The sequence below is a fragment of the Schistocerca nitens genome, chromosome 4 (assembly GCF_023898315.1).
Source record: "Schistocerca nitens isolate TAMUIC-IGC-003100 chromosome 4, iqSchNite1.1, whole genome shotgun sequence".
Taxonomy (NCBI): domain Eukaryota; kingdom Metazoa; phylum Arthropoda; class Insecta; order Orthoptera; family Acrididae; genus Schistocerca; species Schistocerca nitens.
The window spans coordinates 700528311-700552157 of record NC_064617.1 but is presented as its reverse complement, the minus strand read 5'-3'; positions in this window follow the sequence as shown (position 1 = coordinate 700552157).

Below are 23847 nucleotides of genomic sequence, written 5' to 3'. Positions count from 1 at the left end.
GCAAAATTACACAAAACAAACATGAATCTCTGTTCCTACCTTGATACTCTTCTGAAGTGGTCAGCAATGCTCTATTTGATTCGTCTGTCACACCAGCTCTACCAAGCGCGATCCTGCATTGAGACAGTCAAGGCGAACGTCGCAGACGCGAAAGAAGGAAAAGCCGTGTACCCGGCGTATTTATAGCAACTTCAATGGGTCGTGCGCATAACAGGTGTTTTCATTTACGTATTCTGACACATACAGCACCATCTATTGATCAATTTTCACACTGTTTTTCTCTTCTACCAAACGTTTTCCCCCTTCTCCGATAATAATCCGTTGCAATTTGACGTCATTCTGACCAGTCTGAGCAGTGGTGTTATTTCTACAGCGTTTTGAAAGCTTAATTTTAATTATAATCACACTGTACTTTGCCTGCCATGTACCGCTTGCATATGAGAAATGTGATTTTCACTACAATCACGCGATTGTGAGAACATATTTGGCCTTGATTCGTTTGATTTGTTTGGTTTTAAAATTCAGGATAATATGTTGTAAGTGACTGCATTCGGTGTTAAAGGCAGTGTAGCTAGCTTGCTGAAAGAATTCCCTGAACTCGTTTCTGAAGGTTTAGCTAAAGCTAATAATTTTGTTGCACATATTACCGTGAAAGACAATGTTCAAGCAATATTTTGCCGGGCCAGAACTGTTCCTATTGCATTACGGGACAAAGTCGTCGCTGAACTTAAAGAATTGCAAGATAGAGGAGCTATTGCGCGTATGCAAGCTAGTCAGTGGGAAAGTCCACTGGTTTTGCTCCTCGAAACTTCGGGTGGCACTCGCCTCTGTGTTGACTTTAAGTCTACAATCAGCCCACAAACTGATATTGATACTTATTCATTGCCACGTCCAGAGGAACTCATGGAAAGATTAGCGGCTGGTCGTTACTTTTCAAAAATTGATTTGCGCGATACATAAAATACCACCAGACGAAGAATCTCAAAAAGTGTGTGTTGTGAATACTTATTTGGGCTTGTTTAAATATTTACGTTTGCTTTTTGGCAGCGCTTTCGCACCCGCCATTTTTCTTCGGTATTTGGAACAGCTGACTGCTCAAGTACCAAACTGTTCAAACTATTTGGACGATATTGTCATAGCAGGTGGTACACCTGAGGAACGCATTGCAAATTTGCGTGCTTTGCTTCGTGTGTTATCTGATGCAGGATTAACCTGTAGACTGGACAAGTATGATTTTTTTAAACCTGAGTTGCAGTATCTTGGTCATGTCATTAACAATCAAGATGTACATCCGGTTCAGTCACATTTGTTAGCCCCACATGATCTGCCAGTTCTTCGTATTGTCACATAATTGCAGTCAGTCTTAAGGAAAATGAACAATTATTTTCGGTTCATCCCGAATGCGTCACAAATCACAGCTCATTTGCATAGCTTGCGTCGCAAGAATTTCCCCTTTTTTGGAAACATGAGTGCCAAGAAGCTTTTCAAAAACTTAGAAATGCATTACTCAGTGATCAATGCTTTGTTCACTTTGATCCTGACAAACCAGTTGTGTTGCAAGTTGACGCTTCTTCTTGCGGAATCGGTGCAATGCTTTCGCACAGATTTGGTGCTAAAGACAGGCCTGCTGCTTTCGCATCCAAAGTGTTATCCAAAGCTCAGAGTAACTATTCACAACTAGAGAAAGAGGAATTGGCTATTGTGTATGGTGTCACCAAATTCGACCACTATTTGTATGGCAGAAAACTCTACTTAGTAACGGATCACAGGCCACTGCATGCCTTGTTTCATCCGATGAAACCGACTGCAGTACGATCTGCCAAAAAACTGCAAAGATGGGCTTCGTTGTTGTCTCAATACCAGTACGAGATCGTGTATCGTCCGACAGCTCAACATGGTAATGCGGACGCTCTTTCACCTCTTCCGATTGGCCCTTATATAGACTTTGACGGTTCTGCTGCGTCTTGTTGTCACATCGATGCTCAGGATTCTGAATTGCTTCAATCGTTTCCTCTGAACTATAGGAAAATTGCACGAGCCACGGAAGCTGATCCAGAGTTGAACATTTTGCTAAAATACATTCGCACATCTTGGCCTCGCTCATTGCATAGCATAAAGAGCTGTCTGGTGGACCGATACTTTGCACTTAGGCATAGCCTGACTGGACAGCAAGATGTGATTCTTGTTCGTAATGACAGTGTGTTGATCCCCAAAGTTTTGCAAAAAATGACACTTGGGGATTGTTCGTACGAAGTAGTTAGCGCGTCGACACTGTACTTGGCAGGGTAGAGTCACCCAAATAGAACAGATGACTTCACAGTGTCACGCATGTGTGGAAAATCATTCAGCTCCGTCACAAAAATTCTCTGCTTGGCCAAAGTCGCAATCACCATGGCAACGTGTTCACATAGACTTTGCGGGATCTTTTTGGAACACTCGGTGGGTGATTGTGGTAGACTCTTATAGCAAGTTTCCTTTTGCTGTGCCCATGAACTCAGCAACATCACTTAGAACATTTCAGGCGTTTTTTTGCCTCGAAGGTTTGTCTGAAGTCATAGTGTCGGACAACGGCCCTCCGTTCACGTCACATGAGTTTGTAACATTCTGTGAACGCAATGGTATGCAGCATCTAACTGGGGCACCGTTCTATCCACAGTCAAACAACGAAGAGTAACGTTTTGTCAGAATCTTCAAACAGCAGATGGCCAGTCTTCGCACCACACACACCAGGGATTATACATTGCAACTGTTTCTCGCCACCTATCGTTCGCATGCAATATATGAAGCATCGCGGGCGGAATTGCTTCACGGCCGCCGCCATCGAACACTGCTCCACCTGCTCCACGGTCCTCAGCATCCGGTGCCGAAGAAAGGCTGCAAGTATCGCTTCGCGCCGCGTGATATTGTTTTACATTGTTTTTAGTGGCAGCAGGCGGTGGGTGCGAGGCGAGATCCTTCGTCAACTTGGCGCATGCGTGTATCTCATTTCGCCTCTGTCATGTACACGGTGTTCCTCCTGTATCTCTTTCCCCAGATTCACGGATCCCGAGGACAGAGCGGTCACAGTAGCCGCCAAAGGGTGTCGTCACAACAACGCGGGACGACCCCATGGAGTCTCCGACTTCGCTTTCTCCGCCTTCTTTCGTCCTACCTATGGAGCTGGAACCGCCCACGCCGTAGCAGCCGACACCTTCTGCATCTGGTTATGGGCCTCAGGAGGTGGACGTAGACCCTTCTGGGCGTTTTCCGGGGGCCGTTTCCACCAGAGTGAAGGCCGGATGACGGGGACCGATTGGAAGTCTGACAACCCGTGCAGCCTGCCTCCCCTCCCTCTGTCGTGTTCCTTATACGACGACGGTCCGTCGCTTTGTGGGGATGGGACAGGGGGGGGGGGGGAGGAATGTTACGGTCTAAAGTCAAGCACCGGCATGCTAGTCGGGAACGAGAGAAAGAGGTGGCTGTGAGAAGAGATGGCTGCGTGAAGAGGTCAGGCAATAGCACGCTGGCCGACCCCTCTCCAAGACGATAACGCGACAGCAGCGGCACCTAGGTGACGAGGACATAAGGGCCGTGTCCGAGTGGTCGCGACCCAGTCTTAACAGCAGCCTCAAGACTAGCGGCTTGCATAGAAGGGTCAAAACCCGTTACTTTGCGTGCACAGAAACGGATTTGGAATTGTTATGTTGTTGTAGTCTTCAGTCCAGATACTGATTTGAGGCAGCTCTCCATGCTACTCTATCATGTGCAAGCTTCTTCATCTCCCAGTACCTACCGCAACCTACATCCTTCTGAATCTGCTTAGTGCATTTATCTCTTGGTCTCCCTCTACGATTTTTACCCTTCACGATGCCCTCCAATACTAAATTGGTGATCGCTTGGTGCCTCAGAACATGTCCTACCAACCTATCCCTTCTTCTAGTCAAGCTGTGCCACAAACTCCTCTTCTCCCCAGTTCTATTCAATACCTGCTCATTAGTTATGTGATCTACCCATCTAATCTTCAGCAGTCTTCTGTAGCACCACATTTCGAAGGAATCTATTCTCTTCTTGTACAAACTATTTATCGTCCACGTTTCACTTCCATACATGGCCACACTCCATACAAATACTTTCAGAAACGACTTCCTGGCACTTAAATCTATACTCGATGTTAACAAATTTCTCTTCTTCAGAAACGCTTTCCTTGCCATTGCCAGTCTACATTTTATATCCTCTCTACTTCATCAGTTATTTTGCTACCCAAACAGCAAAACTCATTTACTACTTTAAGCGTCTCACTTCCTAATCTAATTCGCGCAGCATCACCCGATTTAATTCGACTAGATTCCATTATCCTCGTTTTGCTTTTGTTGATGTTCATCTCATATCCTCCTTTCAAGACACTACCCATTCCGTTCAACTGCTCTTCCAAGTCCTTTGCTGTCTCTGACAGAAGTACAATGTCATCGGCGAACCTCAAAGTATTTTATTTCTTCCTACTCCGAATTTTTCTTTTGTTTCCTTTACTGCTTGCTCAATATACATATTGAATAACATCTGGGATAGGCTACAACCCTGTCTCACTCCCTTCCCAACCACTGCTTCCCTTTCATGTCCCTCGACGCTTATAACTTCCATCTGGTTTCTGTACAAATTGTAAATATCCTTTCGCTCCCTGTATTTTACCCCTGCCACCTCCATAATTTGAAAGAGAGTATTCCAGTCAACATTGTCAAAAGCTTCCTCAAGTCTACAAATGCTAGAAATGTAGGTTTGCCTTTCCTTAATCTTTCTTCTAAGATCAGTCGTAAGGTCAGTATTGCCTCACGTGCTCCAACATTTCTACGGAATCCAAACTGATCTTAGCCGAGGTCGGCTTCTACCAGTTTTTCCATTCGTCTGTAAAGAATTCGCTTTAGTATTTCGCAGCCCTGACTTATTAAACTGATAGTTCGGTAATTTTCACATCAGTCAATACCTGCTTTCTTTGGGATTGGAATTATTATATTCTTCCTGAAGTCCGAGGGTATTTCGCCTGTCTCATACATCTTGCTCACTAGGTGGTAGAGCTTTGTTAGACCTGGCTATCCCAAGGCTATCAGTAGTTCTAATGGAATGTTGTCTATTCCCGGGGCCTTGTTTCGACTCAGGTCATTCAGTGCTCTGTCAAACACACATCTGCAAACTCTTCACGCAGTATCTTATCTCCCATTTCATCTTCATCCACATCCTCTTCCATTTCCATAATACTGATCTCAAGTATATCACCCTTGTACAGACCCTTTACACACTCCTTCCACCTTTCTGGTTTCTCTTCTTTGCTTAGAACTGGGCTTTTGATTTTCATACAAGTGGTTCTCTTTTCTCCAAAAGTCTGTTTAATTTTCCTGTAGGCAGTATCTATCTTACCCCTGGTGAGGTATGCCTCTACATCTTTACATTTGTCCTCTAGCCATCCCTGCTTCTTATACTGAAGAGATTTGTTATTCTGTCTGTAGCACTTTGTTTACAACACTTCAGTGTAACACAAAGTTAAGTATTGTAAGTGCTCATTTTGTAATAAAACTAATTAATACGATTTGTTTGAATGTTGTCTAGCGATCCGAGAGAGCAGGTTTTCTAGACACTCCATATTCGACGACTAGGCAGGATTTAACAGGGCCTCCTTCTACCAGGCATAGTGCAGCAACTCGACTATCAATTACATCCCACAAATGTTCGATGGAATTTATGATGGGGGATCTGGGAGGCTCAAATTGTCCAGAATGTTGTTCCAACTAATCACGAACGCTTGTAATCTGATGACATGGTGCATTGTCATCCATAAAAATTCCGTCGTTTTTTGGGAATAAGAAGTCCATTAATGGCTGAAAATGGTCTCCAGGTAGCCGGAAGTAACTATTTCCAGTCAATGACCAGTTCAGTTGGATTAGCGGACAGTCCACATCATTATGGAGCCACCATCAGCTTGCACAATGCTTTGTTGACAATTACACGGCTTCATGCAGTCTTCACCACACTCGAATCCTTCCATTATCTCTGAAATCGGGTCTTGTCTAACCATGTCACGTTATCCATTCGTCTAGTGTCCAAACTGTGGTGTCACCGCCAGACACCACACTTGCTAGGTGGTAGCTTAAATCGGCCGCGGTCCATTAGTACATGTCGGACCCGCGTGTCGCCACTGTGTGATCGCAGACCGAGCGCCACCACATGGCAGGTCTAGACAGACGTACTAGCACTCGCCCCAGTTGTACGACGACTTTGCTAGCGACTACACTGACGAAGCCTTTCTCTCATTTGCCGAGAGACAGAATAGCCTTCAACTAAGTTAATGGCTACGACCTAGCAAGGCGCCATTTGTACCATTGCATGTATCTCAAGATAGTCTCACTTGTATCATCAAGAATGCTGTATACCAAAGGACGATATAAAAATTAAGTGTTCTAGTAGCTACGTTCTTTTCTTTATCACATTCATTACGAATCCTGTTCCAGACTTCGCGCCAGTCGGCGTGTGTGTACGTGTGCCCTTTCGGCTACCCGTCTCTGTGGACTGGCTGCCTTGTCAGTCCACTACACAAACGATATGGACACGAGCCCAAGAGAGGCGCTACAGGCGACGCTGTGCTGTAAGCAAAGGCAGTCATTCCTCTGGTGCTATGGCCCATTACCCCAAGTAACGCCGCATTGTCCTAACGGATACGTTAGTCGTACGTCCCACATTGATTTATGCGGTTATTTCACACAGTGTTGCTTGTCCGTTAGCAGTGACAGCTCTACGCAAACGCCGCTGCTCTCGGTCGATAAGTGAAGGCCGTCGGCCACTGCATTGTGGTGAAAGGTTCAAAAAATGGTTCAAATGGCTCTGAGCACTATGGGACTTAACATCTATGGTCATCAGTCCCCTAGAACTTAGAAGTACTTAAACCTAACTAACCTAAGGACATCACACAACACCCAGTCATCACGAGACAGAGAAAATCCCTGACCCCGCCGGGAATCGAACCCGGGAACCCGGGCGCGGGAAGCGAGAACGCTACCGCACGACCACGAGCTGCGGACGTGGTGAGAGGTAACGCCTTAAATGTGGAACTCTCGGCACACTCTTGACACTGTGAATCACGGAATATTGAATTCTCTAACGATTTCCTAAATGGAATGTCCCATGCGTTTAGCTCCAGCTACCATTCTGCGTTCAAAGTCTTACTTTCCGTCGTGAGGCCATAATGTCGTCGAAAACATTTTCACTTGACTCATCTGAGTACAAATTACAGTTCTGCCAATGCAGTGCCCTTTTATACCCTGTGTACCTGATTGCAGAGCCGCCTGTGTATGTGCATATCGGTGTCATAAGTTTTGTAACCCCAGTGTATAAGAATCTGCGACGAAACTATGACCCCATTATTAATTTTGTTTAACGCTTCGTAAGACAGTACGTTCATATACCACGCCCTGAAGTAATGTATTAGAGGTAAAGGAGGAGTCGAGTTTTTTCATAAATAATGCCAAGTAACAGATTTCTCTGAATGAGAAAGTTTGCTAGAAGCACGCGTACGGTTCCCAGCGGGTGGGGGAACAGAGAAATACAGAAAATGTTCGGCATGGCGACCAACGTTCCTCTCTGTTGTATGAGTTTCTTTTTAGAACGACACTGGCTCTGCTAAGAGTAAATGTTTGCGCTGAAGTGTTGCGAGTGTCGTGTAAGCGGCTCGCCGTTTTTTTTTTTCCTTTTTGTAAATACTTTCTGGCATCTGGTTACTGTGCGAAGAAAAGGCCACGAAAAAAATTGATAATGTGTGTGAGACTTGAAGGCGCAACAGACAGGTGTACGGCTATCCCATCTAAGCTTATGAGTTGTATTTTTTAGTGTTTTGATAGTATATTTTGTATCTCTATAATTTGGTAAATATGAATGCAAATATCTTCGCCTGTCAGTGAAAGACTGTTACGTTTTTCGAACTGCACTTACATTTCGACTAATGGCAATGCATTTAGTCAAAGATCAATTCCTAATGTGTGATTTGCTAATACTCTCTTACACCTGCCTCAACCTCTTCATTTGGATAAAAAAAAATCTTTGAGCCACAAATTTCACTAAAAGTGTTAATAGGAGAAAGACTGAGGGCGTCAACACTGGTGGATGGACCAAAACTTCATTTATCAACTACTGATTTTTTTTTTCATGACGAAAGATAAAATTTTTCTTTAGGAATTCAAGCATCTTCTCATGCGTAGTTTCATGTAGATGATCCAGAAAAATTATCTAAATTGGACAGTTATTTTTCATACTTATCAAGATATAAGAAATGAGTCTCTATTAAATCCTAGTGAATGCTGTCCACAAACTGTCTCATTAATGAAACGACATGGTCTTTTCTGGTGCAGCTCTACCATCTTCGATCCACTATTCTAATTGCTGTTAATTTCCAGAGTGAGGCGGCAACTACATACAGATTGTGCACTGTCAGCTGGATGGCAGGGGGTACTAGGATAATACCACGTAGTAGGGTTTCTTCCAGTTTCGCATGACGCATGACTTTTTCAGTACTTCTGCTCGCATTGCAATTAATCTAATCTTTTCTTCACGGTGCCTATGTGAGCGAAGTAATTTCTAGATTTGTCACTGAATACTGGTAGTCGAAACACTGTAAATAGGGTCTTGCGGGAAACTTTGCGACTATGTGATCGTCCCATTTCATATCCATTAAAACTGTTACACCCCAGGTATTTGCATAAATTAGACTGCAAAAATGTCTCACCGATATTATAGTCAAAGGACATTAGTTTTCCCCGTTTTGCGAATTGCACAGTTTTACATTTCTTACACTTAAAAGCAAGAGTCCAATATTCGCACCACTTTCAAGTTTTATCAACATCTTATTGGAAATTTTGTGCAAGTTTCACAAAGATAGTACTTCATTAAAGAAAACTACAATATACGCAAAAATTTGGAAGTTCTATTTGTATGTTGAAATGTTCAAATGTGTGTGAAATCTTATGGGACTTAACTGCTAAGGTCATCAGTCCCTAAGCTTGCACACTACTTAACCTAAATTATCCTAAGGACAAACACACACACCCATGCCAGATGGAGGACTCGAACCTCCGCCGGGACCAGCCGCGCAGTCCATAACTGCAGCGCCTGATACCGCTCGGCTAATTCCGCGCGGCCTCTATTTGTATCATCTACTAGGTTATTAACATACAGCATGAACACGGAGGGTTCCAACACACTTAACTCGGACACACCTTCATTTTTTACTTCTAATGTTTACTCGCCATACAAGATAACTTGTTGCATCTTCCCTACCAACATATTCTCATTCCATCACAAATTTAATTTGGTACCCATTTTGATCGTAATCTTGTCAATACTCGTTGACGGGGTATTAGAGTCAAATGATTTACGAAAACAACAATACAGTATATGTCAGATTGTGTAAAATGACCTGCATATACCTGCATCGCCAGTCGTTCAACATCAATACTAGTATCAGCTGGATGTTTTTCTCTGCCTATATATGTCGTTAAAATTTTGAACCGTTCTTCACGTAGAGTCTAGGTCTGAGCCTGTGGTTGACAATCCGTGACCTGTGGCCCCAAAGCTATAAATATTTTGATCACTACGGATAGAGCAAAACTACCAGAGATTTTACGTTTTTCCTACAAAACGGTCCAAACCAATTAAAAGGAAGTGTCAGTAGTGCCACCCCGCCATTGTTAACAATTTTATAGCTTTTATATTATCCTCCACATTTCGTTCGTGGCCGCCACAGAGGTACGATTTTAAAAGTGTTTGTCACGCAGCGTACAGTATTAGAAGCTACAGGGTGTTTCAAAAATGACCGGTATATTTGAAACGGCATTAAAAACTAAACGAGCAGCGATAGAAATACACCGTTTGTTGCAATATGCTTGGGACAACAGTACATTTTCAGGCAGACAAACTTTCGAAATTACAGTAGTTACAATTTTCAACAACAGATGGCGCTGCGGTCTGGGAAACTCTGTAGTACGATATTTTCCACATATCCACCATGCGTAGCAATAATATGGCGTAGTCTCTGAATGAAATTACCCGAAACCTTTGACAACGTGTCTGGCGGAATGGCTTCACATGCAGATGAGATGTACTGCTTCAGCTGTTCAATTGTTTCTGGATTCTGGCGGTACACCTGGTCTTTCAAGTGTCCCCACAGAAAGAAGTCACAGGGGTTCATGTCTGGCGAATAGGGAGGCCAATCCACGCCGCCTCCTGTATGTTTCGGATAGCCCAAAGCAATCACACGATCATCGAAATATTCATTCAGGAAATTAAAGACGTCGGCCGTGCGATGTGGCCGGGCACCACGAGGTGTTCGCAGTGTCGTCTAAGGCAGTTTGTACCGCCACAAATTCACGAAGAATGTCCAGATAGCGTGATGCAGTAATCGTTTCGGATCTGAAAAATGGGCCAATGATTCCTTTGGAAGACATGGCGGCCCAGACCAGTACTTTTTGAGGATGCAGGGACGATGGGACTGCAACATGGGGCTTTTCGGTTCCCCATATGCGCCAGTTCTGTTTATTGACGAAGCCGTCCAGGTAAAAATAAGCTTCGTCAGTAAACCAAATGCTGCCAACATGCATATCGCCATCATCAATCCTGTGCACTATATCGTTAGCGAATGTCTCTCGTGCAGCAATGGTAGCGGCGCTGAGGGGTTGCCGCGTTGGAATTTTGTATGGATAGAGGTGTAAATTCTGGCGCATGAGACGATACGTGGACGTTGGCATCATTTGGACCGCAGCTGCAACACGGCGAACGGAAACCCGAGGCCGCTGTTGGATCACCTGCTGCACTAGCTGCGCGTTGCCCTCTGTGGTTGCCGTACGCGGTCGCCCTACCTTTCCAGCACGTTCATCCGTCACGTTCCCAGTCCGTTGAAATTTTTCAAACAGATCCTTTATTGTATCGCTTTTCGGTCCTTTGGTTACATTAAACCTCCGTTGAAAACTTCGCCTTGTTGCAACAACACTGTGTTCTAGGCGGTGAAATTCCAACACCAGAAAAATCCTCTGTTCTAAGGAATAAACCATGTTGTCTACAGCACACTTGCACGTTGTGAAAAGCACACGCTTACAGCAGAAAGACGACGTACAGAATGGCGCACCCACAGACTGCGTTGTCTTCTATATCTTTCACATCACTTGCAGAGCCATCTGTTGTTGAAAATTGTAACTACTGTAATTTCGAAAGTTTGTCCGCCTGAAAATGTACTGTTGTCCCAAGCATATTGCAACAAACGGTGTATTTCTATCGCTGCTCGTTTAGTTTTTATTGCCGTTTCAAATATACCGGTCATTTTTGAAACACCCTGTATATGCGCTAAGTGTATATCCTTCAGGTAGTGGTGATTCTTCATCAGTTAGTGTGCAGCAGTCAAAATCGTAAGGTGTGTTTCAATTATCGTTTTTACTATTGTGTTTGAAACATTACAATGAGCAGTGACAAAATCAGTGTAGATAGCTGCAGTTAAAGTAGTCCCTCTGGATTGTGCATCATTAGCATCTTTCTGTCAAAGCATTCTATTAGGAAAATAAATAGAAGACATTACAGTGTCTTTAATAGACAATGAGCTGAGATATACACTTCAGTAAACACTTTGTTTGATTCCTAAAGAGCCGGCCGCAGTGACCGATTGGTTCTAGGCGCTTCAGTGTGGAACCACGCGACCGCTACGGTCGCAGGTTCGAATCCTGCCTAGGGCAAGGATGTGTGTGGTGTCCTTAGGTTAGTTAGGTTTAAGTAGTTCTAAGTTCTAGGGGACTGATGACCTCAGACGTTAAGTCCCATAGTGTTCAGAGCCATTTGAACCATTTTGATTCCTAAAGGAAGAGTGTAAATTTTGAAGGAAAGAATTTGAAGAACAATTATCATAAAAGGGAAATGCGGTGTTACAAAAGAAACCCTTTAGAAATCAAACGAAAACGCTGCTGCATAGCGAGCTTGTTACTTATTACTGAGATGACAGGAACGTGTAAAATGTCCGTTACGTCTACCAACTTCATTATGTTTGATAGGGATTTATTATTCACGAGCAATCTTTGGTGTCATATCTGCTCCAACTGATCTTTGAGGCGAGTGTGGCGTCGGCCAATGAAAGCGAGGGCTTTGAGACGTTCCACACGGTTTGCGAGTTTTAAACGGGAACAAACCATTCATTTTCGAGTCTTCTCTTTCCGGAGCTGTTCTTGAGTGAAGGTGTGTTTTTGCTTGTGTGTGATATGGTATGCTAATGAACATAGGCCCATTGAATTATACTGACAGAGAGAGAGAGAGCTATGTATGAAAGCAGCCGTCGTTTTGTGTTGGTGAAGTTAGAATTATGAACACCTCTCCTCCTCGTGTTTACTCTGGAACGGAAAGCAATATTTTTCCACAACTACGTGCTTGACGAGCCACACAGGGATAGTGGAATTTCTTATGCACTGATGTCGATTGAATGGCAGAGTCGTGTTTTCGACTACACTTAACATGGGCAGATTCTGTTCTGGTTACGTACTGCATTTCATTCGTGAGTGGGTTTAGCAAGCCGATATTTATTTCACCAAGGGTTCTTGCAGCTTATATGTTTCTCATATCTTCATTATGGAGAAGATCTTTCTGTGACAGTGTAAAAGGCGCCACATAGGTCATGTAACAACCACATTGCTCTGCTTGAAACCTTAGTGTTTTTGGGATATAATAATAACTGTAGGATTAAAGAGTATCTTATGTTGTTATTTACGGTTTCATTTCTTCATCACTTTTACTAAATGAGATATATTTATATGATGGTGGCACTGAGCAATAATGAAACCTTCCACCAATCTCTCATGCAGAAGTAATGAAAGAAATGGTCTTTCACAGGGCCGGCCACGGCGTGCCGAACTTCACCCGTGCAGGGTGTCTCTGCTTTGGTCAGAACAGCCTGACGTTTCGTTTAGTATTGTGGAGTTTCTGTCGACCCATTTTTTCCAGATCGGTGTTCAAAATCGTATTTGTTCAGTTATTTTGTTTGCACATCTATGCTTCCCCCCCCCCCCCCCCCCCCCATGAACCATGGACCTTGCCGTTGGTGGGGAGGCTTGCGTGCCTCAGCGATACAGATAGCCGTACCGTAGGTGCAACCACAACGGAGGGGTTATCTTTTGAGAGGCCAGACAAACGTGTGGTTCCTGAAGAGGGGCAGCAGCCTTTTCAGTAGTTGCAGGGGCAACAGTCTGGACGATTGACTGATCTGGCCTTGTAACACTAACCAAAACGGCCTTGCTGTGCTGGTACTGCGAACAGCTGAAAGCAAGGGGAAACTACAGCCGTAATTTTTCCGCATGCAGCTTTACTGTATAGTTAAATGATGATGGCGTCCTCTTGGGTAAAATATTCCGGAGGTAAAATAGTCCCCCATTCGGATCTTCGGGAGGGGACTACTCAAGAGGACGTCGTTATCAGGAGAAAGAAAACTGGCGTTCTATGAATCGGGGCGTGGAATGTCAGATCCCTTAATCGGGCAGGTAGGTTAGAAAATTTAAAAAGGGAAATGGATAGTTTAAAGTTAGATATAGTGGCAATTAGTGAAGTTCGGTGGCAGGAGGAACAAGACTTTTGGTCAGGTGAATACAGGGTTATATATACAAAATCAAATAGGGGTAATGCAGGAGTAGGTTTAATAATAAATAAGAAATAGGAGTGTGGGTAAGCAACTACAAACAGCATAGTGAACGCATTATTGTGACCAAGATAGACACGAAGCACATGCGTGCTACAGTAGTACAAGTTTATATGCCAACTAGCTCTGCAGATGATGAAGAAATTGATGAAATGTATGACGAGATAAAAGAAATTATTCAGGTAGTGAAGGGAGACGAAAATTTAATAGTCATGGGTGACTGGAATTCGGTAGTAGGAAAAGGGAGAGAAGGAAACGTAGTAGGTGAATATGGATTGGGGGTAAGAAATGAAAGAGGAAGCCGCCTGGTAGAATTTTGCCCAAAGCATAACTTAATCATAGCTAACACTTGGTTCAAGAATCATAAAAGTAGGTTGTATAAATGGAAGAATCCTGGAGATACTAGAAGGTATCAGATACATTATGTAATGGTAAGACAGAGATTTAGGAACCAGGTTTTAAATTGTAAGACATTTCCAGGGGCAGATGTGGACTCTGACCACAAACTATTGGTTATGAACTGTAGATTAAAATTGAAGAAACTGCAAAAACGTGGGAATTTAAGGAGATGGGTCCCGGATAAACTGATTAAACCAGAGGTCGTACTGAGTTTCAGGGAGAGCATAAGGGAACAATTGACAGGAATCGGGGAAAGAAATACAGTAGAAGAAGAATGGGTAGCTCTGAGGGATGAAGTAGTGAAAACAGCAGAGGATCAAGTAGGTAAAAAGACGAGGGCTAGTAGAAACCTTGGGTAACAGAAGAAATATTGAATTTAATTGATGAAAGGACAAAATATAAAAATTCAGTAAATGAAGCAGGCAAAAAGGAATACAAACAACTCAAAAATGAGATCGACAGGAAGTGCAAAACGGCTAAGCAGGGATGGCTAGAGGACAAATGTAAGGATATAGAGGCTTATCTCACTAGGGGAAAGATAGATACTGCCTACAGGAACAATAAAGAGACTTTGGAGAAAAGATAACCACTTGTATGAATATCAAGAGCCGAGTTCTAAGCAAAGAAGAGAAACCAGAAAGATGGAAGGAGTATATTAAGGGTCTGTACGAGGGTGATGTACTTGAGAACAATATTATGGAAATGGAAGAGGATGTAGGTGAATATGAAATGGATGTTTGACAGAGCACTGACAGACCTGAGCCGAAACAAGGCCCCGGGAATAGACAACATTCCATTAGAACTACTGATAGCTTTGGGAGAGCCAGCACTGAGAAAACTCTACCACCTAGTGAGCAAGATCTATGAGACAGGCGAAATACCCTCAGACTTCAAGAAGAATATAATAATTCCAATCCCAAAGAAAGCAGGTATTGACTGATGTGAAAATTACAGAACTATCAGTTTAATATGTCAGGGCTGCAAAATTCTAAAGCGAATTCTTTATAGACGAATGGAAAAACTGGTAGAAGCCGACCTCGGCTAAGATCCGTTTGGATTGCGTAGAAATGTTGGAACACGTGAGGCAATACTGATCCTACGACTTATGTTAGAAAATAGATTAAGGATAGGCAAACCTACATTTCTAGCATTTGTAGGCTTGAGGAAGCTTTTGAAAATGTTGACTGGTATACTCTCTTTCAAATTCTGAAGGTGGCAGGGGTAAAATGCAGGAAGAATTTGTACAGAAACCAGAGGGTAGTTAAAAGAGTCGAGGGGCATAGAAGGGAGCAGTAGTTGGGAAGGGTGTGAGACAGGGTAGTAGCCTGTCGCCGATGTTATTCAATCTGTAGCAGTAAAGGAAACAAAAGAAACATTCGGAGTAGGTATTAAAATCCATGAGGAATAAATAAAAACTTTGAGGGTCGCCGATGACATTGTAATTCTGTCAGAGACAACAAAGGACTTGGAAGAGCAGTTGAACGGGATGGACAGTGTCTTGAAAGGAGGATATAAGATGAACATCAACAAAAAGCAAAACGAGGATAATTGGAATGTAGTCGAAATAAATCAGTTGATCCTTAGGGAATTAGATTAGGAAATGAGACAAAGTAGTAAAGGAGTTTTCCTATTTGGGGACCAAAGTAACTGATGATGGTCGAAGTAGAGAGGATATAAAATGTAGACTGGCAATGGCAAGGAAAGCATTTCTGAAGAAGAGGAATTTGTTAACATCGAGTATAGATTTAAGTGTCAGGAAGTCGTTTCTGAAAGTATTTGTATGGAGTGTAGCCATGTATTGAAGTGAAACATGGACGATAAATAGTTTGGATAAGAAGAGAATAGAAGCTTTCGAAATGTGGTGCTACAGAAGAATGCTGAAGATTAGATGGGTATATCACATAACTAATGAGGAGGTATTGCACAGAACTGGGGAGAAGTTTGTGGCACAACTTGACAAGAAGAAGGGACCGGTTGGTAGGACATGTTGTGAGGCATCAAGGGATCACAAATTTAGCCTTGGAGAGCAGCGTGGAGGGTAAAAATTGTAGAGGGAGATCAAGAGATGAATGCACTAAGCAGATTCAGAAGGATGTAGGTTGCAGTAAGCACTGGGAGATGAAGAGGCTTGCACAGGATAGAGTAGCATGGAGAGCTGCATCAAACCAGTCTCAGGACTGAAGACCACAACAACAACATGTAAACATAAGTCAACAGTTGGATAACCATAAACAACAACTAGCTGTGGTGCAGGGGTAGCGTTACAGATCGTTCAATGCCGGGTCATTATTATATTTTTACTGATTCAGTTACAATTCTGTATACTAAGTTTTATGTATACTGTTTACACTGCATCGCTAAGTATATTTTTAAGGTCTTGCCAAAGAACTTGATATTCACACATATCCCAGTATATCACACATTTAATTCCTAATAAATTACAAAGAACCACGAAATTTTACAGATATTTGATGTTGCAAACGTGATTCAACAGCAGTCAGTGTTAAGGCCAAGCGTTTCAATTGATCTAAATAATCTGTAAAAGTAAAACATACAAAATTTTTGAAAAGATAGTCAAGCGTTTTGTCTAATGATCTGTCTAAAAGTATGAAATAAAAATATTAGGGAAACGTTTGGAGCACCTCATTTTTCTGTTCATGATTTCGAATATCATTCAAAGACACATAGAACGTTTCTCTGGTCTATTATTTATTTCTTTTACACAAATCATTTCATAAAATATTTGACTGATTCCTTTCATATTTTAATTTATTCAGAATGCTGATCTTACTGACTCCTCGTTTGCCTTCCTAACGTACTTGATTCGAAGGAAGCCTTTATGACATTTAAATATCGCACCAATGTATTTTTTTATGTGCAAAATAGCTAGGTCTTGAAAAGGGGAAATTTTTGACACATCTTTTGCATAGCTTGGCAGCAGCTTTTCGTGAAATATTTCAATTTTTCCTCAGTTTATTACTTTCAAGCAGTTAAATACTTTCATGCCAAACTAGACCTCATGTTGGTCAGTTTGATACCCCGTTTACCTGTTTCTCTCCCTTTGTTTGGCTACGAAAATTTGGACAAAACCTCATGGTGTAATTTATATGGAGTCTTGTATTCGCTCTGCTCACGCGTCTACAAAAACATATCGAGTGTTCATCATATGATAAAATAGTCCTCTCTTCGTGCTGTCACTTCCAAAAATCATCGTTTCGATATCTTGAACCGTTTATGAGATACGACGATTTTTACGAGCACTTGATTCCCGAAGCGCAGGAAAGGTTCGGACGTGCCGCGAGAGACCCGTCCGCCGATGTAACAACTAATATCTCAAGAATGAAAAGAGATTTCCGTTCTCAACTTTAAATACAATTTAGATATATTGATTACATTTCGTACACAATAATGTATGGCCTTAAATGAACTACACAGAAAGTCTACGCAATGTGATTTTACCTCTGCAAATTCATAAAAATTTCGTGCAGCCATATACTTAATTTCTTGCTTATCGTTTAAAGATATCAAGCTATAAGATGCGGAAGAATAAAATTTTTTCACCGAATAGTTTTCTTAAAATCGTATGGTAAACATTCATAGCTGCCGTCGCGTCCGCACCACAGCTTTGCCGAGATGACACGTGGCTGTCTCTGTCGCGCGTGCTGCAGCGACAAGATTCAAACACGTTTGAATTCAAGCGTCGCCAGCTGCAGCGGGAGACAGGCAGCGACACAGATGTCGCTCACGTAGGACACTTCCGTAACCACACCTGCGGTTGTGTTTTGTCGCCTGAAGCTGTCGCTAGCTGTCGGTCGCTTCTGTCGCTCACGTAGGACACGGCCTAAGCGGGCAATGCTCTCTAGCAGTAGTTAGAATAGCGTAGGCGGAGGTTCGGCGAATGGATGGAGCCTTCGCTGTAGGTGTGCACTGGGCCATCGACACGTTGTGATTGGTTCTGTTTTTTGATATTTTTTTGTCGATGTCTTTGAAGACTTGCATAGTTATAGATCGTTGATTACCTCGATTAACTTCTGGATGTGACGTCAATGTTTGGAAGTCCAGTGATACGTTTTTCTGCTTGTGTTATCTTCTGTTAAGAGAATGCGACCAGGGTCTAAGAATTTAACATTCTTGGTGATATTTGTTGATCTTGCGTACTTTTCCTTGAGAGGAATTAGTTTGACGTTTCTTAAGCTGTGGCTAGCGCTGCTCTACGTGTTTTTTTTTAAATCTTTATAGGGTTTCAACCTGGGACCTATTAAGTCTGGTTTGCTGATGATACATCTTTGCCATTTTATCATGTACAAGTCCGTCGATATCAGTAATATTCATGAGGAGCAGGTTCGAGTTCTGCATAAGCAGATTCGTGGAAGTGACTTGCCTTTTGTTGACAGTGTTTGTGATTGTTTTCTCTTTTTAACATGTCACTGTACTGATGTTCGACCAGATGTGCTCCAGATTACCACAGTACGATATCAAAATTGTGCTGGGAGACTTAATGCTAAAACAGGACAATAACACCAATGGTCGCATCCACAATGAATCAAGTGATAATGGTATATGGCTTATCAACTTCGCCACAGCTAGGAACATGAAAATAGTCAGTACATCATTTCCCCATAGAGACGTATATAAAGCACCGGATGGGCTAACTAGGCTTATCAACTTCGCCACAGCTAGGAACATGAAAATAGTCAGTACATCATTTCCCCATAGAGACGTACACTCTTTGACATAAAACTTGACCGGCGGCTGGCCGCTTCAGAGGCTAAGTCCGCGCCGATCGCGACATGGGACAAAAAAACTGGCCAACTCGCTAATTCTCTAAGTCCGGTTATCTGCACAATCTGGCAACAATGTAGACTGCGGCACTTCCTGGAAGAAAACTTGTCCCATGATGGAGAAACTCTAAGCTGATTACGCCTGTGGTCTAGCGGTAGCGTGCGTTGTTTCTGTTCATAATGTCAGTGGATCGAGAGCAGCTGGCATAAAATATTTTTATAGCCTCTTCTGTCTGAATGCTGAAGACGTGAATGTAATGGTAGCGCAGATTCAATCTATTTCGCTTTGTGACACACCGATATCAAAATTTTATCCAGTAACGATTTTGCGGCAGATTTCCTGCAGACTGTCCTCCTCTGGACGCCGTATGCGGCAAAGCTCCGGGATCCATTTGCTGGCTACTGGCAGCGGCCGTGGCGACAGCAGCGGCGCTGCACTCCCCCGTTCTTTATCGAAAGCGCCTGCTACCGCTCATCGCTTTTGATGATTTAAAACGCTTTATTATTAAACGTTGCTCCACAGAAAATTTCTACAATTTCCATTCACGCTCAAAAGCAACGGAGACAGACGCCCTGATTAGTAGGCGGGTATTATATTACATTAATCGGCAAGAGCTGAGTATGGCCCGAAATTAATTTTATAGACTGGGACGAAATTAAACCACCTCACTACATTCGATGAATTTATAAATGCTTCATACCTCGTTTCTTTTCCTTTCAAACTCAATCATTTGTGCAACTTTTGGTCAATGTTTGGATGTTTTCGTCAAGCCAGAGTGAGCGTCTGTGGTGTAAAGTGTATTACAGTTCTTGTTTCATTCCTTATGGTAAGTCTATGCGATAAACTGTGTGAATACCTTGCAATGCATGCTCTGTAGCAGTGCAGGAACACTGCACATTTGGAGTTCCATGTATGGGTTCATGAAGTATTTATTGTTGATCGGAAGTGATAGTTAAGGTCATCAGATTTAAACCAGAAAAATTTGTCGTTTTGAAGGTTTCAGAGAACGGAAAGGAATTGCTAACGCCGGTGTTAGAAAACGTCTACAGTTAAATGCTATTGCAAAAATTTAGAAGAAGGGAACTACATTAATGAACATGTGCACTTCATAAACAACCTTCTGACATGTTAGACGTATATGACGAACAAAGCTCAAATTTATATCGTTGACAGTCGGTTTGAATCTTTTCAGGGTCTATTTTACAGTGAAGCACCTTGGAATTTGCAAAGCAGAAATCCATGATATTAACTCAATTTACTAAGTCGAAATCGGACGAAGATTGATGTTTAAAGGCATTCTTCAGATTTCGCATAAGAAATTTTTACTAACAGTTTGCAACTCCATTAAATAAAATGGAAAATAAAAGGTTGTAGTCAGCGACTTCTACCGTGATTCGAACTGCTATGTCTTATAGTACAAGCACTGCAACGCACAAGGGAACCTCTGAGCTAACGACACACTGGCGGCCAGAGGCGGAATATAGTCACTGCGATGTTGCCTGAGCCTCAAAACGCAACCTTAAACACACGAACAGAGGAGGTAGAGATTACTGTTTTAACGTCCCGTCGACAACGATGTCATTAGAGACGGAGCACAAGCTCGGATTAGGGAAGGATGGGGAAGGAAATCGGCCGTGCCCTTCCTAAGGAACCATCCCGGCATTTGCCTGAAGCGATTTAGGGAAATCATTGAAAACCTAAATCAGGATGGCCGGGCGCGGGATTGCACCGTCGTCCTCCCGAATGCACACACAAACAGGTGTTACTTATGTGAAGAACGCCGTTCTTGGAGTCCAGAAATTAAATATACTTTCTAATTGTGTCAACTTGCAGTGGATTATATCGTACGAGTCTTCGATGTAGAAAACGAATGTCAAGTGAATTTAGCGAGGTAACGCCGACCTACACCCGGAAGTAAATGCACTATCAGAGTGTTGACAAATACTTGCTACGACGCTGCCATTTCTAGGCTCTCTGACGAGGCAGCTCTTCAGCGAAATGCTTGCCGTGATTCTCCGATACGGTTCTTCAGAGTGGAGACGCGCGCGCACGTTTGGTTTTTATGTGGCGTTCTCCCCTGATGGTTTCTGACGTCGCCTTGTGGGCTATGTATACATATGAGACATTCAATTATCATTAATCCAGAATGATACAAGTTTCAGCTTCCGGCGTGGAAGAAGGCTGTTGACGCCGACATTATATCATTTCAACGTAGGGAAAGCAAAACGGATCATTCAATGTTTCTCATTCAACATAAAGCATGTGAGATAATTTTCCGTAACGTTCATAATCATCTAAAAATACAAACGAAGTAAAAATACACCGGAAGCTTATTCGAATTGAATATAACGCTTTGCACCTCGATGTCGAATTTGTCCACTTGCATACACATAGAATGTCATGATTACCACGAGAATGAAGAAATATGTTGGTAAGGATGGAAGCAAGAAGAGACGCAGTCAACAAATATTCTATTCCTCATGGCATTCATTTCATTTGACACGTAAAAAGAGGTAAAGCGGGAATTTACTTTCGTTAACACGAAAGATATGCCGCACATATTGATAACGAGGAAGTCTGCGTCTTCATACGTTTCCTCCTTGAAATCTGTATGCTCTATTATATACTAAGTAGCCCGATCATTGTTTCAGTAATGTTACCCTCTTGTTTGACCCCGTAACGATGAACAGATTCCAAATGCATGTCTCCCTTCCTGGGTTGTTTTTTGTGTTTTATTGCTTGGAATTCCTGAAGCAGACCACTGTGCCTTCCCCCCTCGTGGGTTAGGTCTCAAAACTAAACCGCTTTGTATCCAATGGCATAATTTATTCAGACAGCATCAGCATAAGACTATCAAACAAAGCCTTCCATTTACAGTTGCAGCACTCTAACCAGCACTGACCAAAGTGTAATCCACGGTCATGGTCCTAAATTACCAGCTGTCTGCTACTGTGGCAAAGTCCGTACTACACTGTCGATTCCGCAGCACCATTTTATCTGGTAACACTGTGTAGTTGCACAGTTGTGCTACCAGGTCTGTCCTCACACTGTCAACTTTATGTATCTCACTTCTCCTGTAGCGTAGATCACGAGGAGCCGAAGTAAATGAGTGTATTCTGCATGACGAAACATTCGGTATTCCCTTCTTTCATAGCCACTCTTCATGTGCATCGATACCAAATAGGAATATGAAAACTCTTGCGAGTGAGAGAATGACAATAACAATCGTAACAAGAACAAGCAAATAATGAATGATGTTTATTCCAACGCAGAACGAGAATGGCTTTAAATATAAAAATCTGTATTATATCTATATCCATATCTATTGATCTTTGAGTTGGCACAATGCAAATATATTCTTAGCATTTAGTTACTGAATTTAGTTCTGGATGTTTGCAGAGAAAAGGAAAAGTCGGTACTTCTCGCTAGTGTAATATAATGTGAACCAGCAAATACCCTTTCCTTGGAACACGACTCAAGCAGGTCCTCAAGTAGGTAGCAAGGCACTGCTGCATTCTGTTCCCTGACATTGCTCTGATGACGGTTAATGCAGATAGTTCCGATTATGAAATACAAAACGTATTGCAGGTTAGTTCCTAGGATAGTAACATTAAATTTGCGTTGTAGACGGCACATGAACGTGACGACTATCCATATTACTCATCAATATAAAAAGACAATATTTTGGGAATTTAGCAGGATTACTCAAAATGAATTCTGAAATTGGGTGACTGACTGCACAGGTGCTAAACGTCGTCAAGAGTATACGATGTCCTAATCGCATTACGAATATGAAGAACGTCTTCGACAGCTCGCAACTTTCACATTGCTATCTCCACCCTACTCCAGACAGCCCTCGGTGGAGTTGCACTGCGTTGCCGATGTTATGGAAGGCCTTCAAACCGACAACAAATGGCTCTGAGCACTATGGGACTCAACTGCTGTGGTCATAAGTCCCCTAGAACTTAGAACTACCTAAACCTAACTAACCTAAGGATAGCACACAACACCCAGCCATCACGAGGCAGAGAAAATCCCTGACCCCGCCGAGAATCGAACCCGGGAACCCGGGCGTGGGAAGCGAGAACGCTACCGCACGACCACGAGATGAAACCGACAACAGACCACATATTGAAAAATACAAGCGAATTCTCTTGCAGCGTAAGCTTATTGTAACTAATCTAAAAATTATTGGAGAGGAACATTGTCCTATTCAAAAAAAGTAAAATGTTACACACTGTTGATGTCAAACGGACATTATCTATGTCCTGTCTTGTGTCCTACTCATCTATAATATCAAGTGTACTATGAAAATGATTATATATAATGTATGATAGGGTAATGCATTGATACCAGATGGAGGGGGCCGGCCGGTGTGGCCGTGCGGTTCTAGGCGCTTCAGTCTGGAAGCGCGTGACCGCTACGGTCGCAGGTTCGAATCCTGCCTCGGGCATGGATGTGAGTGATGTCCTTAGGTTAGTTAGGTTTAAGTAGTTCTAAGTTCTAGGGGACTGATGACCTTAGAAGTTAAGTCCCATAGTGCTCAGAGCCATTTGAACCATTTGAACTATTTAACACAAAATGACATTAAAAATTAAAGTTATTCACGAGCAGCTAGTTGAGAATATGTATGAACATTAAATGACACGACGAACTGAAATAATATGACGAAGAGTTCAGCGCTCACTGGGAATAGAGCCCCACACATATCGTTGTTGACTACACACAAAGAGACGTCAGCTACCGAATTCTTCTCCACCAGCTGCTCAGAATAGCATCTTGAACTTACAGTCATCTCGCAAATAGTTCTGTGTCTCACTGGGAGTTAAAAACGTCAGATATCGTTTGTGTTGACAACGAATGAAAATACATTAAAAATCAAAATTATTATCCACCAGCAGATAGGTTTTCTCATGATAGAGCTTGATAATACATAATTAAATCTTTAGTGCCGGGCCAGGATTCGATCCCATTCACGCGTAATATGTGAAGGT